This window comes from Microtus oregoni, unplaced genomic scaffold (assembly GCF_018167655.1).
Source record: "Microtus oregoni isolate MIOR12 unplaced genomic scaffold, Mior012 000002F_ref0000024, whole genome shotgun sequence".
Taxonomy (NCBI): Eukaryota; Metazoa; Chordata; class Mammalia; order Rodentia; family Cricetidae; genus Microtus; species Microtus oregoni.
The window spans coordinates 23,623,934-23,643,906 of NW_024543061.1; the positions used below are offsets into that span (position 1 = coordinate 23,623,934).

At 45.3% G+C, this 19,973-nt stretch overlaps 1 pseudogene; it reads right to left on the minus strand.

Annotated features, from left to right (window-relative positions):
- Positions 1–6,146: 6,146 nt before the first annotated feature.
- On the minus strand, positions 6,147–6,404 carry LOC121465240 (annotated as a pseudogene).
- Between the last annotated feature and the right edge of the window lie 13,569 nt (positions 6,405–19,973).

The following is a 19,973-nucleotide window of genomic DNA, read 5'->3' on the forward strand; positions in this document are numbered from 1 at the left end:
CTGTGTTTAGTCAGCACGTGAGTAACTACTGTGTAGACTGGCTGAGCTGAAACAGAAAATAGTTTAGAAAGTCCTCAGGGATGGGTTTCAAAGCAAAAGGAGGATTGTAACCAGAAAAAAATGAATGTATTTCCCAATACACAGGTTTGTCTCTCTGAGTGAAAGTAAAAGCCTAAAATCTCGGGCATGTGAATTTGGTTAGGAGCAAGGTTTCAGGTTCAACCCCACAAGGGAGAAGGGTACATTGGGAGATGGGGTTACAACTCAGTCTTCTATCCCATGTGGCCGAATTCTCAATGTTTTCTTCTGCTGTTTCAATATTATCTCTATAATACAAAGGACTTCCATATTATTCGCCTGCCTCCATCCCATTTTAGTCTTCCTTACTGAAAAATCAAAATGGATATGTAGTCTCCACTTTCCAGATTCCCAGACAGACATGATAGCCATGAACTATGCCTAATCTTTAAACTATGTCCAACTCTGTAGTGGCATTTCATTTGTATTTTAATAAATAAAGCTTGCCTGAGGATCAGAAAAGTAAAACAACCACACTGGCCAGCCTTACAGACCAGGCAGCAATGACACACACCTTTAATCCCAGTAACAATTCTCAGTGCCTTTCATAGGAAAGTGTGTTGCTTATTTTTGTTGCTGTAATAAAACACCATGACCAAGAACAACTTCTAGGAGGAAGTTTATTTAGGCTTAAAGCTCCAAAGGGAATGTCCATAACGGTGGGGGCAGCAGGGCAGTAGGCAGCTGAAAGATCCTATCTTCAACCACAAACATGGAGCAAAAACAGTGAACTGAAAGAAGGACAAGGTTGTAAACTCTGCAAGCCCACGCCTCCCCCAGCAAGGTGTGCCTCGTCCAGCAAGGCTCCAGCTCCTCAAGGCTGCATAGCCTCAGACAGCATCATCAACCTGCAAACCCGTGTTTGAGTGCGTGAGCCTAGGAGATATCCTTTATTAAAACCACCACAGGGGCTTCATTTTGTACCATTCTAACCCTCCATCCAGTTTTATGACCGCCTCAGTTATTTATAGCTTTCTACCTACACTAAACTTAGATTGTGTCCAAACAGGAGAGAGGTCTATCATATATCATAGCAATGTTGCTTGTGTGGCCAGTGAAAGAGATAAAGAAAAAACAAGACAAACACAGTGGAGGTGGAGGACACTTCCTTTCTGCAAATACATTTTTAAAAAGACTGTAAACTTCAACAGGCCCCAGTTTCAACCCTCTTCAGATAATGTTGCTGAGTCCCCTCATGACAAGAGTAACACCAGAGGGGCACTTCAGGAGGCGGCTCCACGATGACACTGGGGACAATTGCAGCAGGTCCTGACACTCACCCTTCCAACACTAACCAAATCTCTAGACGTGCTCCCCCAAGGTCACGGCTTGTTGACCAGAAGAAGGGCATTGTGACCAGAAATATGAATCGTCCATTTAGTCAGAGGACGCCTGGCCTTCACCCTTTCAGTCTTAGGCCCACAGAACAACAGGTGTGTGCTGAGCATCAGGCTGGAAAAGGTGTGAAAAGAGCCCAGGTCTCCACAGAAAACAGCTTCTGGGCTAATGGGTATGGTAGCCTGGTAGTCCAATGAATAAGAATGTCACTAAAATCTGACATAGGGAGTGTTAAAAAAGAAATGGCCATTTATTTGAGCTTAGAGAAAACAAAAAAAACTGGACGCTGGATTTGAGGTCACCGAACTCAGCTCTGAGAAGGTGAGAATGAGGGGAAGTGTGGGCATCAGTGAGAAGAGGTAACCAAGAGCCCGAGCATAAGAGATGGGAAGCTGGGTGACCAGGACAATGGTGTATGTGACCAGGACGATGGCATATTTGAGCTACTGGAAAATAACTAAACAACCAAACAAGATCAACGTCTGTGTGGAAGAGGGTGGGGAGTTGGAGGAGTGAGATTGAAAGAGAGAGAGGGAAAATGCGTTGGAGACCTGATAAGCTCGGAAAACAATCTGGGCCTTTACTCTTGGAGCAAAGGATGTCTCCGAAAGACCAAGGCACTGACAGCAGCAATCTAATTTTAGAAAAGGTCATACTGATGGCACAGAGACCAATTAGGAAGCAATTGTTGTGGTCTATATGGGGGAGACAGGATTAATGCTGACCTCTGAGAGGCTAGGGCATCTCTACCCAGATGGGATTGACCTAGGAACTAAGGTGCAGACCAATTAACCATTATCAGAAGTCAATCTGAGAGAGGGACTGAAGTAAAGAGGGAGACAGAGGAGTTGTAAGCAAGTGAAAGCAAATTTACTGAAAAGCAGGGAAGGGTCCATAAGATGGGTCGGTCGATACTGACGCTTGCTCTCAAGGCTAACCTGAGTTCAAGTCCTAGAACCAACATGGTAAGCAAGAACTTGATACCTGCAAGTTGTCTTCTGATCTACGTACATATTTACATGCTGTGGCATGCATATGAGCATGAGCATGTGCGCGCAAACACACACACACACACACACGATTTAAGAACTCAAAATCAGAAATACTCTGTCCTCATTAGGTTTCTATTACTGTGATAAGACCATGACCAAAAGCAACTTGGGGAGGAAAGAGCTTATTTGACTTATTCATCCTGATCACAGCCCATCCATCACTGAGGGAAGCCAAGGTAAGAACTCAATTAAGGCTGAAACATTGGCTTGCTCCCCATAGCTTTCTCAACCTGCTTTCTTCTTTTGAATTAAATTTTTTTTTCATTTTACACACCAACCCCAATTCCCCATCTCTCCCACCTGCCCACATCCCCCATCATACCCAGTCCACTCTTTAGAGGGGGCAGGCCTCCCTTGGAGCATCAACAAAGTCTGGTATACCAAGTTGAACAGGATCAGGCCCTCTCCCCACCCCCACCCCCGTATCAAGACTGAGCAAGGACTCCCACCATAGGGAATGAGCTCCAAAAAGCCAGTTCATACACCTCGAATAAGTCCTGGTCTCACTGCCAGGGGCTCACAAACAGATCAAGCCACACAACTGTCACCCACATTCAGAGGGCCTAGTTCGGTGCCATGCAGACTCCCCAGCTGTCAGTCCAGAGCCCCTGAGCTCCCACTAGCGTGGATCATCAGTCTGCTTTCTTATACAACCAAGGCCCACATGACCAGGGGTGGTGCCTCCCACAATGGACTGGGCCCTTGATATTAATCATATTAATATCATATTAATCATATTAATCATCAATCAAGGAAATGCTCCACATATGCCCATGAACCAATCTGATGGTGGTAATCCCTTAACTGTGGTTTCCTTTTTCCAAACCACTCTCACCTGTGTCAAATCGCCCAAAAAATAAATAAATAAATACTAACCAGCACAGATTCCCATGATCAGTTATGGTCCCCAGGGACTTTTCCTAGAACTTCTAACAAAAACTGGGCAAAGATCAGTGTAATTTCTATTGAGATTAGTTTATTCTCTGGGAATATTACCAGCTAGTGGAGAACGTACACCCGTGTGTGTCCCCTTACCCAGCTGGGGAGATGATCATGGTCAGTGGAATGGTCAAGTGGCCCTGTTCACTATTTCTTAAGCTTGGCCTGGCTTGCCAGCCATTGGTCTTGGCGAGATCGGCTAACACCAAGTGCAGCTGGCTCCACTATCTGGTAACTAAGCCAAGCTCTTTCTTTTCCCACTTACAGGAATAGCTTATATTTTACTATGTACCTTGTCTTTACTGCCTGTGTAGTAGGAGCTAAGCCCTACCACAGCTACCAGGATGTATCCGTAGTATTCCTTGGTGACCTCATCTTTAGCTCCTTATTCACGTAGGCAATCTGAAGGGGTCTCCTCCTGGCATAAGTGAGGGCATTTTAGAAGCCGTCCTTCTCTACTTACAATTATCTACTGTAATTAGTTACATACAGTACAAGAATACGGGAAAGGGTGACAGTGTCATATGTATGATCCTCCATGGGCGCCAGTAGGAACCTGCAAAGACCGACTTGCTTTCCTCAGAGCCCAGGCCTTCCTGTTATCTAGCCATCCTAAGTATCTCCTCCACAGCAGCCATCCTCCTAATTTACCATCCTCAGTGCTCCAGGCTTTGGTGTTCTAGCCTTACCTAATTCCTTTTAACCCTAGACCTATGTTCACTGCATCAGGATCTCAGACCAAATTAGTCAGGGCAGATGGGGAGAAAGCAGACGGACTTAAGAAGCAGTTGACTTCAGCGTTCAGCAACTGGATTACACTGTCTGTGATGGGGAGAGGGAGATTCCAGAAGGAAATTTAAAATTTCCTGTGTAGGTAGTTGAATGATGGAGACATTCTTGGGAACAAAGAACATTAGGATACTAATGCTGGGGGAAGGCTGAGAAACATAGGCTTGATCTCAAGTGTGTTGGGTATAAGATAACAATGAAGACATCAGAGGAAACGCCAAGGAAGATGTTGAGCACACTGGCCTGAAGTTAGTGAGCAGTCTGGCTGTGAACAGCGATCTACAAGCCAATTATAGATGACAGATGATGCTCTGAGCATGAGTAAGCAAAGTTACCAGCAAATCCCAATAACTGTCCAGAAGAATCAGATTGTGTCGTACAAGCCAATGAAAGGGTGAAGAGCTCTGAGCTGTGAGGACCAACAACTAGGGCCAGCAGGGAAACAGGAGTTCCCAGGAGGCCTGGTGATAGAAAGCTCAGTGCTAGACTTAACGAGGGCTGTGAGAATGGAATCGGGAAACAGAAGCAGATCACAGAGAGTGGAAGAAAGAATGCCTAATAAAGAAATACAGCCCCGGGGCTGGAGAGACAGCTCAGTGGTTAAGAGCACTAGCTGCTCTTGCAGAGGAACTGGGTTCAATTCAAGCATCCACGTGACAACTCAGACATCTGTAATTCTGGTTCCAGAGGACCTAATATCCTTTTCTAGCCTCTACAGTCACTGAATGCATGTGGTGTGAAACACATGCATAAAATAAAAACAAATATATGTAAACAGAAAGAAAGAAACACAGACCCAAACCCACAGAACTCCTAATTAGGAGAGAATGAAGAATATGGTGTCTAAGAGCTGAAGAGATGGCTCAGTGTTTGAGTGTGTTGTTCTCTTTCTTTTCAGCCTGAGTCTTGGGTTTTATTGTTTTTTAAAACAGTAAGGTAACAGGACTTAGGGGTCGACAATAAAACTGGAATAAACATTTTGTAAAAAGAAATTTGGAGCAGGAAGAGGGAGCTACACAATTCCCTTTTATCTCTACCTTCCCATATACATCACTCAGGAACTATCCAAAAGCCTGGGTAAAGCCAGCTAATGGGTCTTTTTGAAACTTGATTCCAGATGTTCTGGCTTCCACAGCCGGTACTTCTGTCCCTAAATTTTATGGTAAAATGGGGCATTGTGCAAAAGTATCCAGAGTTCAGATTGGTTTCTGCGGCACAGATTCTTAGACGCATCCCAAAGGAAGGAGAATTAAAGTGGCTCGTGTTTTTGGAAATGTTCGTGTTTCCCTCGTTGTATAAAGCCTTTCTGTAAATGCATCTGACTCTTCGGGTTTTTTGTTTGTTCATTAGAATCCAATCTCCATGAGCGTAGGAGTCTTTGTCTTGGTCTGGTTTGTTTTAGACAATGTGAGACAAGATTTCACTGTGTTGCCCAGACTAGCCTCCAACTCATGAGACTCCTACCTCAGCCTTCCAAGTGCTAGGTTACAGCCATGGCCAAACTCATCTGGAATCTCTGCTGTTTGTAGTATGGTCAGCTGTCACCAAATACTGAATAAATGGGTGACGTGAAAGTTCGGGGATCAACTGCATGTATCCAGGTTAGGGGTCCTTTTGTAAAGACAAGGAGGATGACATCACCTCTCAGAGCTGGGAACTTCACTGCTACTACTTTTAGGGATGTCTTGCATTTTTCCAAAAATATATTTAATTTTCAAAACAAAAATCATGTAAGCTTTCCACAGTTCAACTTTCTGGAAACAAGCCAGAATTTGGCTTCTAGCTTATCAGTAAGTTGAACAGCAGTAATTTCATGCAGACATTATTTCTCTCTGCAGGAGACAGAAAACATTCTCCTTGGTTGTACACACTTAATTCTCTAAATCTGTTCTATATTTCTGCCATCGTTTTATTCCATTCCAGAGTTCTGGCATGCAGGAGAATTCATCTCTAAAACTCCAAGTTTCCAAACTGAGATGTGCGGTTGTTGGGCTTAGGTTGGGGTTTATAACCAATTCGATCATTAATCATTTGTTCCCGGCTTTTGGGGTCACTGTTAAGCCCAGCCGCCCCTTCTCCATCACTGGTTCCTACACCTTCCACATCTTCCTTCTGCTTCTTACGTGTCTCCAAGTCCTTCTGAATGCTCTCAAACTCTTCAATGTCATCGAGCTTGAGCTCCAGGTGTGTTGGTTTCCGTCACAGCATATAGGAGTCAACACTGGCAGTCACACCCAGTGAGCTATGGGCTACCAGAAATGGCAAGAAGGCAAAAGCTTTGGGTAGCAAATCCCAGCTACAAACCGATGAATTCAATTCACAGGATTATCCACAGGCTCTAGCCAGGTTCCAAATGGGTGAATCATTCATTAATCAGATGCTTCCTGTGCTGAGCTATGGATGTTTAAAGTCACTGTCACAACCTCTTTCAGGCCTCTGCAGTTTCCCAGAACCTCAACTCCCACCATGACGCCATTGCTGCGCTGTCCGAACTCGAGTGTGTTGTTCTTGCAAAGGACACAAGTCCAGTTCCCAGCACCTATGTCAGGAAGCTCTCAGTGGCAGGTAACTCCAGCTCCAGAGGAAATCAGGTGCCCTCTCCTGGCCTCCATGGGCACTGCAGTCATGTGCCTAAATATTGATATAAAATTTTGGCTTCTAGGAGTTTGAGGATTCCTGAAGAAAGGATCTCACCCTTTAGGTCTGAAGATTTGGAAGAGTACCAGGGGATCCAACAGCCTCACACTGCTCTGTTGGGGGAAGCAGTTTAAATACCCTGTGGGAGTGGTCTTGAGCATCTCTGAGGAGGGATCACCATGGCGGGCTTTCTCAGCGGTGGAGTCTGGACTGAGGAAACTCCCAGGGGAGGAGGCTTGGGATGGAACTTTTCACCCAAACATTCTAGACTTTTGGGATATATTGATGTCAGGGACTGAGGTGAAGCCTTAACCCAGAGTATAGGGGTGCCAGGGGCTGGAATGATGCTTCCAACCAAACATCCTAGGCTCTTTGGGTATAGGGACACCAGCTCAAGTCTGGCTACTTCTTGCAGGCATGGAGTGACATAACGGAGGGGAGAGTTGGGAGTTGGTGGGATCATGCTCAGCAGAAGGTGTGGCTGGAGAGGCACCTAGTTTACTGCCATCCTGGAGACCTCAGGTGTCTGTTCCTTGAGACATGAGAAGGCAGATGGCTAGGAGAAAACATAGATTGTTATTACTGGCCATATGAACAAGGCTAGCCATGGGAAGGGTCATTAACTGCAAAAAATAACAGGAGAGAGAAGTGCCCTGGTTATACAGGAGAGACAAGACAGCAGATGTGCCCTTTAAAACCAGATTTCGGTTGTTGGGTAGGTATTCATTTGAGCCAGGAGAGGTGGTACCAATGGTGAAGTTCCAGGAACTGGTGCAGGTCATGGCATCATCTAGAAGGCCCTCTGTAAGTTGGTCTTGGCCCAGATAGCAGAAGTGACCTGTAAAATAGGCTTGAAATTTGGTGGGGTCAAAATCTGGAGTCTGTTAGTTTTTACCAGAACAGATTTTTGATAGAGCAGCAAAACTTTTTCCAGGAACCTGTAGGTATCTGTAAGACAACTGGAACAGATTGACATCTTGGTGTGATAGCAAAAGGCTATGGCCTTAGTTAAGACATGAACATTTTAGAAGACAATTAAAGGAAATTGGAAACTCTGAATCTGGACTTACCCAGTCTTAGCCTGGCACAGATCAGGCGCTGAGGAGAACGGTGTTTTCCCAACATGTAGCCCTGGGCTGGTGAAAAAAAAAAACAGCCCCCTCGGTGGGACTTCCAGATGAAAAGTTTTTGTGTTCCAATAAACCTCTCCATCGACACAATAATCCAAATCAGACCAAATCAAACCAAATTTTAAAAAGCCCACATTTAATGGATACTACAGGAAACCATGTGTTTGTACTCTGGGGGGCAGTTTAAATACCCTGTGGGAGTGGTCTTGAGCATCTCTGAGGAGGGGTCACCATGGCAGGCTTTCTCAGGGGTGGAGTCTGGACTGAGGAAACTCCCAGAGGAGGAGGCTTGGGATGGAACTTTTCACCCTAACATTCCAGACTTTTTGGCTATATGAATGCTAGGGGCTGAGGTGAACCCTTAACTCAAACAGTAACCCAGATCCAGAAAGACAAATAAATATCTACTCACTCAGAAGTGAGTTTTAGACATACAGCAAAGAAAAAACAGCCTACAGTCCATGACCCCGGAGAAACTAGACAACAAAGAGGACCCTAAAAAAGACATATGTGGATCTAAATAGGAAGCAGAAAAAGACAAGATCTCCCAAGTAAATTGCGACTATGGGGGTCACAGGAGATGGTAGAAGGGCAGAGGGGAGGAAGGGAAGAGAAAATGTATAGCTCAATTAAAAACAATAAATAAATCTTTTTTAAAAAGCAAAAAAAAAAATCAGCATCCAGACTTCCCACGTCCCCTTCAGGGTCTAGCCTGTTAAGAATAGCTTCCCCCTCCCCATCATGGAAACTTCTCTTCACAACAGACAGAGTTCACCAAAGAAAACCATAATCAATAAATATTTAGAGTTGTGGAGCCCAGTCCCAATGGATACATCTACACAGCACTCCCATACCAGAAACATTTTCTAAAAGGGAGCAGAAAAATTGTAAGAGCCAGAGGATCATGAATTTTGCTGTGAGATTAGTTCCCTAGTAACAACAGAAGCTTTACCAAAAAGTCTCACCAACATGATCACAAACATGAGCTAAACAGGGAAGACACAAATGAACATGTTAAACTGGACAGGGAAAATCCCATGAGGCCCTGATACAACACAAAGAACTACAGGTAACTGAGGAAATCTGAGAGCAAAAGAGGTGGTCCCCCTGTAATGGTCTGTCAAGCCCTCCTTGTCTGAGACAAGCCCCTCCCATTCCCTCCCCGTCCACCACCAAGGAGGCAGGCAGATCTTTTCTTCTGCTTCCGGTCTGAGACCTGCCTTTCCATCTCTCGAAGAAGCAACTTCTGTCTCTCTCTCTTCTCCCCCTCTGTTTCCTCCCCCCCCTCTCTCTGTCTGTCTCTCTCTCTCTTCCCCCCTTCTTCTCCCCTTCTCCCCTTTCCCCTCCATAAGCCACTAAATAAATATCCACTTTCTCTGCATGGCATGCCTATCCATGTCTCTGTCTCTCACCTGCCACATGGCTCCCTTCCGTGGGACCAGCTGCCTTCGGAGACCTGCAGTATGATCTTGTGGTATGTCTATCCATCTCAGTCTCTCACCCACCACACAGCTCCCTGCCTGGGACTAGCTGCCCCTCATGGCCGGCAGGCCACTCAGGGGTGGAACCCAACTGCCTTTGTGGCCTGCCGTGGTCTCAGGACCCACTGCCCACCATAACACCCCCCCCAAGGAAGAGCACACCAATTGGTTGCCCAGTGTCACATAGCCAGTCCTGAAAACATACATACAAGTGACATTATACAAACTCAACAGATTATATTTAAAAATATGTGTGTGTATGTGTAAATACCTATGTGAATTAATTAATAATAGATTTTTAATAAAGAGGCCACAAATTTGGAGGAAAGTGGGAAGGGGTATATGGGAGGGTTTGGAGGGAAGGAAGGGAAGGGGGAAATGTTGTAATTAAAATACAGCCTCAAAAATTTTAAATTAAATTAAATCTTAAAATGAAAAGAATATGTTGCAATAAGACCAGGCACATACCATCATATCAAGGCTGGATGAGGTGACCTAGTAGGAAGAAAAAGGTTTCACAAGCAGGCAAAAGAATCAGCCAGTGCCTCATCTCCCAGTTAGGAGTCCCATAGAAACACCAAGCTACTCAAGCATAACATATATGCAGAGGACCTAGGTCAGCCCCCCCACAGGCTCCTTGTTGTGCCATGTTTGGGTGACATCCCTGGAAAGCCTGTTCTTTTCTGAAGGGAAACAGAGGGGTTATATCTGGGGGACAGAGGAGGTGGGGAGAGACTAGGGGAGGGGATGGAGGGCTAACTGTGGTCAGGAATAATATATGCAAAAGATGAAAAGAAGTATAAGTTAAAAAGAGGAGAATATAGCTGGATGTGATGGTACACACCTTTAATCCCAACACCTATTAGTCTGAAGCAAGCCTGGTCTACATAGTGTGTTCTAGGCCAGCCAGAACTACACTACTGAGGCCACATCTTAACAATAAATAAAGAATTTTTTAAAATAACACCGTAGCAAGAGGAAACATGGAACCAAGGAAGGATTTCCAATCTGCATTTGTTGTTCAACAGAAGATTTTAACTTATTTCCTCGCCTGCGGGGACAACTCCTTTGAGACAGAGCAGTTGGGTTTACAGGAGGAAAAGGCAAGAACGCTCAGCGAACGTTTCTGGGAAAGCAGGAAGTCATTAGACTGAGCACAGAGGGAATGCAGGAGACAAAGGGCGAAGGCAGCCCAACGGCAGACTCAGAAAAACTCCCTGGATGATTGCTTCAATTTCCGCGGAGAAACAGAAAGTGAGGTCTACCGCGGACGTGGCCAGAGGTCCTGCCGCATGTGTTAACCCCTAGACAGTGTGAGTCAGCAAGCTCCTTCCAAACCCTGGCAACAACACAACTGATTCTGGCTAGGAGACCGGACTTAGAGAAACACAGGCCACAGCTATGAAGATGTCCGTTTTCTGACTCCATCTGAAACCCACTATAACGGATGGAATAAGGGGTGGGCGTCCCACAGGTGGCACCTACCACCAAGACTGGCGATCTGAATCAATCTCCAGAAACCATACGTGGGACTAGAAAACCAACTCTTTCAAGTTGTTCTCTGACCACCACACATGTGCTGTGGCATGAATGCATGTGTGCACGCGCGTGCGCGCGCGCACACACACACACACACACACACACACACGGGGAAGGTATTTCGGGTGCTTGCCTAGCATACACAAAGCCCTGGCTCCACTCTCCAGCATCTTGGAGTCTGGAACACTTGCAATGCCAACATCCAGGAGATGAAACCAGGAGGATTAAGGTCATCTGTGGCTACAAAGAAACTGGAGGCCAACCTGGGCTACACAAGACTGTGTCTAAAATAAAAATCCCCAAGGATGCTGAAATTGTCTACACATTAATCTTTGTGGTCCTATGTCCCCACATCGTCTCCTACCCCTGTTTGATTAGAGAGCTCAGGAACAGCCATCCCTGACCTGGGGAGCGTTAGTAAATCTTTCTCATCTCAAGTGTTAAATGGGCTCCTGGTATGGGAGAATTGTCTGTATTCTGTCAATCATGTTTTGAATAAATGCTGATTGGCCAGGCAGGAAGTAGAGGCGGGGCGATGAGAACAGGAGACTGCTGGAAAGGAAGAAGTCCATTCCTCCCACTCCTGCCCAGACCACCAAGAAGCAAGATGTAACCTGCTAGCTGAAAAATGTATTGAGCCACATGGCTAGCATAGATAAGAACAATGGGTTAATATAATTTACAAGAGCTAATAAGTAGCCTGAGCTAATGGGCCAATCAGTTTTATAACTTATGGAGATCTCTGTGTGATTTTTCACTGGGGCTTGCCGGCTGTGGGGAACTGGGCAGGACATCAACCCCAACAAGCCAGCCCTCAAGTTACAGGCTCCTTTAAAGACATTGCACTTTTCCACTTACAACATAGAGACTTGGGGTGCAAACTTATTTCCCTTCCTCTGCAAATGATGGGCGTTTGATTCTTGAAACTGTCCAGCAATGTGCTCTAATGGAACCTAAAACCTGCCCATAATGGGCTACAGAATTGGATCCTTTCATGTTTTGTTGTGGGACAAAGCTACATTTATGCTTGCGTGGACTTGATCAACCTCTTCAGTATTGGGCGAGCTGAGAACGCACCATCAGCAGGCAGAGGCCTCAGTCCCCAAGCTGCAGGGAAGCCCTTGGCACATCTCCCACTTGGTGCTGTAGAGTGTAGTTGGTTATTTTTTTACTCTTTGCCCTTTTGGGGGCCCACCACCCAGCTCCCAAATAAATACACTGAGACTTGTTCTTACTTATGAATGCTGACCTTAGCTAGGCTTGTTTCTAGCCAGGTTTTCTTAAACTATCCTGTCTATCTTTTGCCTCTGGGCTTTTCTCTTTCTCTATTCTATATACCTTCCTTTCCTTTTTATTCCATGACTGGTGGCGGGCCCTGGAGTCCTCGTCCTCTTCTCCTTTTTCTCACTTCCCCTTCTCTCTTTTTTTCCTATGTATTCTCTCTACCTTCCAGCCCCACCTTTTTCTCTCTCCTGCCTCGTTATTGGTCATTCAGCTCTTTATTAGACCTGTCGGGTGTACTTAGGCAAAGTAACACAGCTTCACAGAGTTAAACAAAGGCAGCATTAAAGGATGCAACACATCTTTGCATAAACAAATGTTCCACAGCATAAACAAGTGTAACCCATCTTCAACTAATGTTCCACAGCAATAAAGCTGTAGACCCTCCCAGAGCTTTCTGCTGCTGTTCCAATTCTTTCTTCTCTAAAATCACTTTTGATTTTGATTGTGCTCAATATCTTCTCCCATATCATAGTAAACTGGTCCTCCTTTTTATACACTCTTGTCCTCAGTGCAAGGCATCGAGGGTGCCATTGGCATTAGTACCGAAAGTGGTTTCAATTTTAGCCACGTGCTAGAGGTGTGGAACAAGCAGGTTGGTAGGCTTGGCCACAGCCAGGTCACTACCTTGTAGCTGCAGGGGCACAGGGTCTGGTTGTCAGGGCTGGTAAGCATCTTCATGGTGGGAGATGGGAATGGTGTGGCTACTGAAAACAGTGATGACTCCACCAGCAATTTCAACACAAAGGAAAAGAGCAAAGGTAAGGTTTGAATCTGAAAGCTTGGTCCTCACCTCCAACAGCATTTTGGGATGCACTGGCAACTTAGGGAGGAAAGACTTAGTTGGGAGATAGTAGGTCACTAGTCCTCAGAAGACCTTGTCCCCCATCTCTCCCTGCCTCCCTGCTGCTTCTTGTCCCATGAGATGAGCTGGTTTTCTCTCTTGTATGCTGTGTGCCACGATTCTACAATGTTTGCCTTATCTAAAGGCCATAGCAATCGAACCAGTTGACCACTGAACGAAACCTCTGAGACTGAACCAAATAAGCCTTTCCAGAACCTTCTAGGTTACTTTGCTCTTAGTCACGGTGATGAGAAGTCAGGTTACCATGGCAAGTGAGTGAACAAGGGCAGGGAGGAGTCATTCTCTGATTCCTCTCCAAGCAGAAAGGCTGCCTGGGCAGGTGTGCTGTCATCAACTGTCTCTCCAGGGAAGATGTTCTTACTTATCCTTTTCCACTGAAGAAGTCTTGAAGATTCTGGATCTTAAGGGTGTGTCTAGAACTGCTGTTGGCAGAGCGGCTACTGTGCGGGCTGAGGAGTCATGGGAATATCACAGCAGGACTAGCAGGGCCGCACAGAAGTTACCTTGAACAATACAAATATCAGTATGAACAATCACTCAGCTGACAAATATTCAGTTCCTCAGGCCTACATACAAAGCCATGTGTGTTAGTGTATGTCTGTGATCCCAGGGCTGGGAGTCAAAGATCGGATGATCACTGATGCTTTCTGGCCAACCAATTGATGTGAACCACTGAATTCCTGATTCAGTGAGAGACCTGGTCTCAAAACAATGAGGAGGCTAGCAACAAAAGAAGATACTTAATGTTCACCTCTGGCATCCATGTACACACACATGCAAATGCAGGCATGCTGATGAATACAAACAAGAACACATATATGTGGGTATACCACACACATACACACACACACACACACACACACAGTCAAGAACAATTTCCACCGAAGGGCCCAATAAACCCTGCATATTGCTAACAGTTGGTCAATAACAGACTTATCTCACATCTCGATCCTTGTAGCATTCTTGAACATGGCAACCTAGCCTGACATCTTGATACAGGGCTGTCAGAAAAGCCTGGGATAAAACCGGACTCTCTGAACATAGCGGACAATGAGGACTACTGAGAACTCAAGAACAATGGCAATGGGTTTTTGATCCCACTGCACGCACTGGCTTTGTGGGAGCCTAGGCAGTTTGGATGCTCACCTTACTAGACCTGGACGGAGGTGGGGGTTCCTTGGACTTCCCACAGGACAGGGAACCCTGATTGCTTTTCGGGCTGAGGGGGGGGGGGACTTAACTGGGGGAGGGAGAGGGAAATGGGAGGCGGTGGCGGGGAAGAGACAGAAATCTTTAATAAATAAATAAATTTAAAAAAAAAGAAAATTCTAATGTGAATTTTTGGGTACCAAATTTTATTGGCTCTTGATAATTCACTTAGTAGTTATTAGTAAACAAAGCCCTTGCCTATATGAACTTGAGTTTTACTCTTATTGTGTCTTCCTGTTCAGAGAACATGTCCTTATATCTTACTGGATGAACAAGAAACTTACCTAAGGTTGATGCTCTAAAAAGTGTACAGTCTGGTCATTCCAAAGTCCCCTCTGCTCTGTCTTTTAATCCAATAAGGGTATCAGACAGTCTCATGCTGGGTCACACTGAATGGTTCCTATTGGCCACTTTCAAGGAGTTGTGTCCATGTTCACTTCACCTAAACAAAACCCGCTTCTGCACTCACTACAGCCACTGCAGATAACTGTGCTGTGTATCCTTATGTAACGTGGAAATGATTTTTATACAGTTCACATACTGATAATGGTCAATATCCATTTCATTTACTAAGCACCAATCACCCTCTTAAAAAAAGTTCCATTTTGCCTCCTTTAATGCTCACCAGCTCCTAGGGGGAAAGGAGCTATTATTAACCCATTTCTTCCCAAGGTTTCACATCACACTCCTTAAATAACTTCTTCATGGGAATTTCTTCAGGAACTTTCTGGCCCTTTGGGGGAAGTAGTCAACTTCCGCTTTCCTGGACCAGAGCTCTGTGATGTTGATTGCTTGCCTTTCATCCCGGGATTCTGGGAAGTGCACAGAGAAGCCGGCCCTCACACAGCTGCGGCATCTCATTGTCCCTGGAACAGGCTTACTTGCCTTGGCCTCACTTCCTGTCTCCACTTCATTTGCTGGGTTGCACTGATCCTTGTTGCAGACTGTCTCAGAACTCATGGGGAAGAGTCAGAACAGAACTAAATACAATTAAACAAATGAAGGCACACAGAGAGCTTATCCTAGAGTCCTGCAGCTAAGGAGCCGGTGGGTAGGGGTTAGGAACAACACCCACCACTCTGGATGGCCCGGCAGTGGTAGTGCACACCTTTAATCCCAGCACTTGAGAGGCATAGGCAGGCGGGTAGATCTCTGTGAGTTTGAGGCCAGCCTGGGCTACAAGAACGAGTTTTCCAGGACAAGCTCCAAAGCTACAGAGAAACCCTGTCTCGAAAAACAAAAACAAAAAAAAGTTTTTGGCAAGACACTCAGAGATCCTAAAGGATGTGAAATTCTCCTATTACAGAATTGTACTGAAATTCATTGTTGTATAATCCTTACCATAATACAAACATGTTGTTTAAAGAAAATATTTCCCAGCCGGGCGGTGGTGGCGCATGCCTTTAATCCCAGAACTCAGGAGGCAGAGGCAGGCGGATCTCTGTGAGTTCCAGGCCAGCCTGGTCTACAAGAGCTAGTTCCAGGACAGGAATCAAAAAGCTACAGAGAAACCCTGTCTCGAAAAACCAAAAGAAAGAAAGAAAGAAAGAAAGAAAGAAAGAAAGAAAATATTTCCCTATTAAGTAATTTGAATTTAGACAGGCACGTATGCCTGGGGTCAAGATGGCAAAGGACTATGTCACTATTGTACTCTGTTTTCCCTGGCAAATGAGTTTAGCTGCCCACAGGGTCACAATATGAGCAAAAACTTGAAATCCACCCAGACTAAGCAAGCTCCCGAATAGCCCTTCTCGTCACCGGCGAGGATTTTCTACTGTCAGCTGTTTTCAAACTGGAGATCTAGAAATGCCAGGTGCTTCACTTCAGCAGCTGTGGAGCTAAAGCAAGGCTGCTCTCTCCTTAGCACACAAAATTACCTTGGGAGGTACACTCTATAAAGTCTAATAACGTGTGGCTGGAGAGATGGCTCAGTGGTTAAAGTCACTGGCTGTTGTTGCAGAGGGCCTGGGTTCAGTTCCCAGCCCCTACATGGGAGATCACGACCACCTGCGACGCCAGTTTCAGGGAATCCAACACCATACTCTGGCCTCCACTGGAACTAGGCACTGTGGATGTGTAGACAGACACCGGGCACCCATACTGTCCTGACTAGTTGTATACCAACTTGGCATAAGCTGGAGTCATCAGAGAGAAGGGAATTACAATTAGGAAAACGCCACCATAAGATTCAAGCCTGTGGGGTGTTTTCTTAATTAGTGGTTGCTGTGGGAGGGCGCAGCCCATTGTGGGTTGACCATCTCTTAGCTGGTGGTCCTGGGTTCTCTCAGAAGGCAGGCAAAGCAAGCCAGCAGGTAACACTCCTCCTTGGTCTCTGCATCAGCTCCTGCCTCCAGGTTCCTCGCCTGTTTCCATTCCTGTCCTGACTTCCTACAGTGGTGAACAGTGGTGTGGAAGTGTAAGCCAAATAAACTCGTTCCTCCTCAAGTTGTGTTGGTCATGGTGTTTAGTCACAGAAATAGAAGCCCTAAGTAAGGCTCATACAAACACATAAAAATAAATAAATCTTTTTAAAGTTTGATAACCAGACACATTTATCATCTAAATCTCACCAAAAATAAACTGTAAAAATATAAAGTAATGAGGAGAAAGAACTAGTAGCCTGCTGTACTAATTTCTGGAGTAGAGAAGGGAGAGTCTCCTTTAGATTTCTAGACTGGTTAAGGCTACAGTTCTGTGCAGTCCCTCTAGAGTTCTAGACAACACCATGACCAAGGCAACTTTAAAGAAAGTGTCGAATTTGAGCTTCTAATTTCAGTGGGTTAGAGTGTGTGATGGTGGCGCAAAGGCGTGGCAGCAGGAACAGCTAAGAACTTACATCTTGATCCACAAGTAGGAGACAAAGCGATAGACATAACAAGAATGGCTAGCATCTTTTGAAACCTCAAGTCCTGCCCCAGTAACACACCTCCTCCAACAAGGCCACACCACCTAATCCTTCCCAAGCGATTCCACCAACGGGAGACAAAGAATTCAGACATATGGGCCATTTTTGGTCAAACCAGCACAGCCACCATGTTGAACATCTAGCACTCTGGATCATAAGCCGACATAAAGTTTTCCTTACTTTGCTTTTGGTCACGATGTTTTTATCACTGCGACAGAAAAAAATAATTAATATACATATTTATTAACTGCATGGATTTTTCCTTTTCTATCAGATATTCTCCTTAGCATACACTTACTGTGTGTATTTTTTTATATCTTATTTGCAAAGCAGGATGCAATAAGGACACATGAACTCCGCTGATCTTGGACCAAACAGTAAGCCTATCACTTAACAGCAAGGGCTGGGAGGGCATTTTCAAAGGCTCGGGGACCCAGCTGGGCATATCTTTGAAAACTCATGCAAATGCAGTAATAAAAGCAGAAGTGTACAATTACCCCTAACTTACGTGTGAAGAACAACCTAAGAAGTGCCATGCTTTTTCTCTCAAGAGGCAGTAAGTGGGTAATAAGTGGACCTCATACAAAAGAGACCTCAGGAATGCGCTTTTGAAGATGTAAATGTTCACAGGAGAGAAGTGGGGATATAATCACTGGGGGAGTTAGAATAACATGCAATTAATTATGCAGACAATCAAGGTTCTTTTTTATGCTGATTTCTTTTCAATTTTCATTAAACAAAGGGCTGCATTTGACTGTGAAAATACTACTTTTTACATTACATATAATTTACAACTAAGAATTACACTTCTCAGCCTGGTCTACAAGAGCTAGTTCCAGGACAGGCTCCAAAGCCGCAGAGAAACCCTGTCTCAAAAAACAAAAAAAAAAAAAAAAAGAATTACACTTCTATGCAGCCAGGGACACACCTTCTTTTTCAGCATCTTACATAGAACAACTGGGAAAGCATTGCTGACACTCAGGGTAGGCGGCACACTTCCAAGCCTATCCCGGTATGGGGAAAGTAGCATGGATGGATGAAAGTAGAAACAAGCTGGAGATCTGCCTCCTGGGTTAGAAATGGAGGCTCATCCCACTTTCTCCATCTCCTCCACCAGTGCTTAGAAGTCTAGTTCAGTTTGTCTGCTCCAATACAGCCAGCCTCTCCTTTTTCCTTGGGGATAAGTTTCAGGGGAGTGTGGTGCTTTGATAGGCATTTGTATTTGAGTGGGCTCCCAGTTGGTGGACTGCTTAGGAAGGACTCAAAGGTGTGACAACTCCTTTGTTGTCAGAGAAGGTGAGCCACTGGGGTTGGGCTTAGAGGATTCAGAAGCCCCCATGCTTAAGCTCTCTCTCCCTCTTCCTCTCCCTTCTTTGTCCCTCCACACCTCTCTCTGCCTCCAACTTTCTGATAAAATGTAAGCCTTTGGCTACTACACCCTGCCTACTTCAGTGTTGCCATGTTCTCACAATGGTGATCATGGACTCATCCTCTGAACCCGTAAGCAAGCACCCAATTAAATGCTTTCTCTCATAAGTTTCCACCGTAATGATGTCTCTTTACAGGAACAGAACAGTAGCTAAGGCAGGGACCATCAGACATAGTGTCCTTTCCCTCACCCTTGACCAAGGATAGGATGGCTTAGTGGCTACACCATCCAAGTGGGCCTCCGAACACAATTCGTGTAGAATAAAAATTCAGTGACCTTTATTCAACAATATAAAAAAGTTTAAGATGCTGATGGTGGAACACTAAAAAGCAGAGTCCTTTTTTGAGGGACACTTGCAGGCCCATAAAGCCAGGCCTAGTTGTGTGTGTGTGTGTGTGTGTGTGTGTGTGTGTGTGTGTGTGTGTGTGCATAAACTCCAGAAGAGGGCATCAGGTCCCCTGGAACAGGCATTATAGATCATTGTGAGCCACCCAACATGGATGGCTCTAGTCTAGTCCTCTGAAAGAGCAGCAAGCACTCTTAACACCAAGCCATCTCTCCAGCGCCCACCCTCATTGACTCCTTGAGAGGAGAAGCACATGGGGACAAAAGGGAAAGCTGAGTGTTGCCCTTGGAAGTGGCCTGCAGGGCTGCCCTCCGGGCTCTGCATCCCCAGGATAGCCCTTCTCCTTCCCATGCTCCGGATTTACCTGAGATACTGCGAGTGCCCGTCTCCTTGTGAAAATTTCTTGTTGGTCCTGTTTTGTCTTCCTTATAAGTTTCTGTGGATTGTACTAATGCATCTTGATGGACGTGGAAAGTTAACAGCCCTCCTTAGTGTGACACAGTGAGTCAGTAAGTAAACACACAAGGGGTAAGAGTTAAAGGCACCAGGAGGAAGGTAAATGGGATAAGATGAAAGAAGAAATCTGAAAGAAGGGAAGGCAAGGGGGGGCGGAAGGGGAGAGAGGAGAAAGGGGGAAAGGAAAGAAGGAAGAAGAGGTGAGTTCCCTTCTCCACATCCCTTCCACTCAGGGCGTCCGTTCCAGACATTTCCACATCCCACTCACCTGTTATCTTATTAACATGGCTTTCCCTAATGATCCTACTTAAACACCACCACCTCCAGCCCCTGCTCTCATTGTCTTTCCCCTCTTTCCCCAGTCAACATTTATTTTTTTTTTATTTTTGTGTCATGTGTGTGTGTGTTATGTACTTGTTAGTATGGGTATGTGCACATGTGTGTGGAGACCAGAGAATCTTTCCTGCCTTGCTCTCCACTGGTTTTTTGTTTTGTTTTT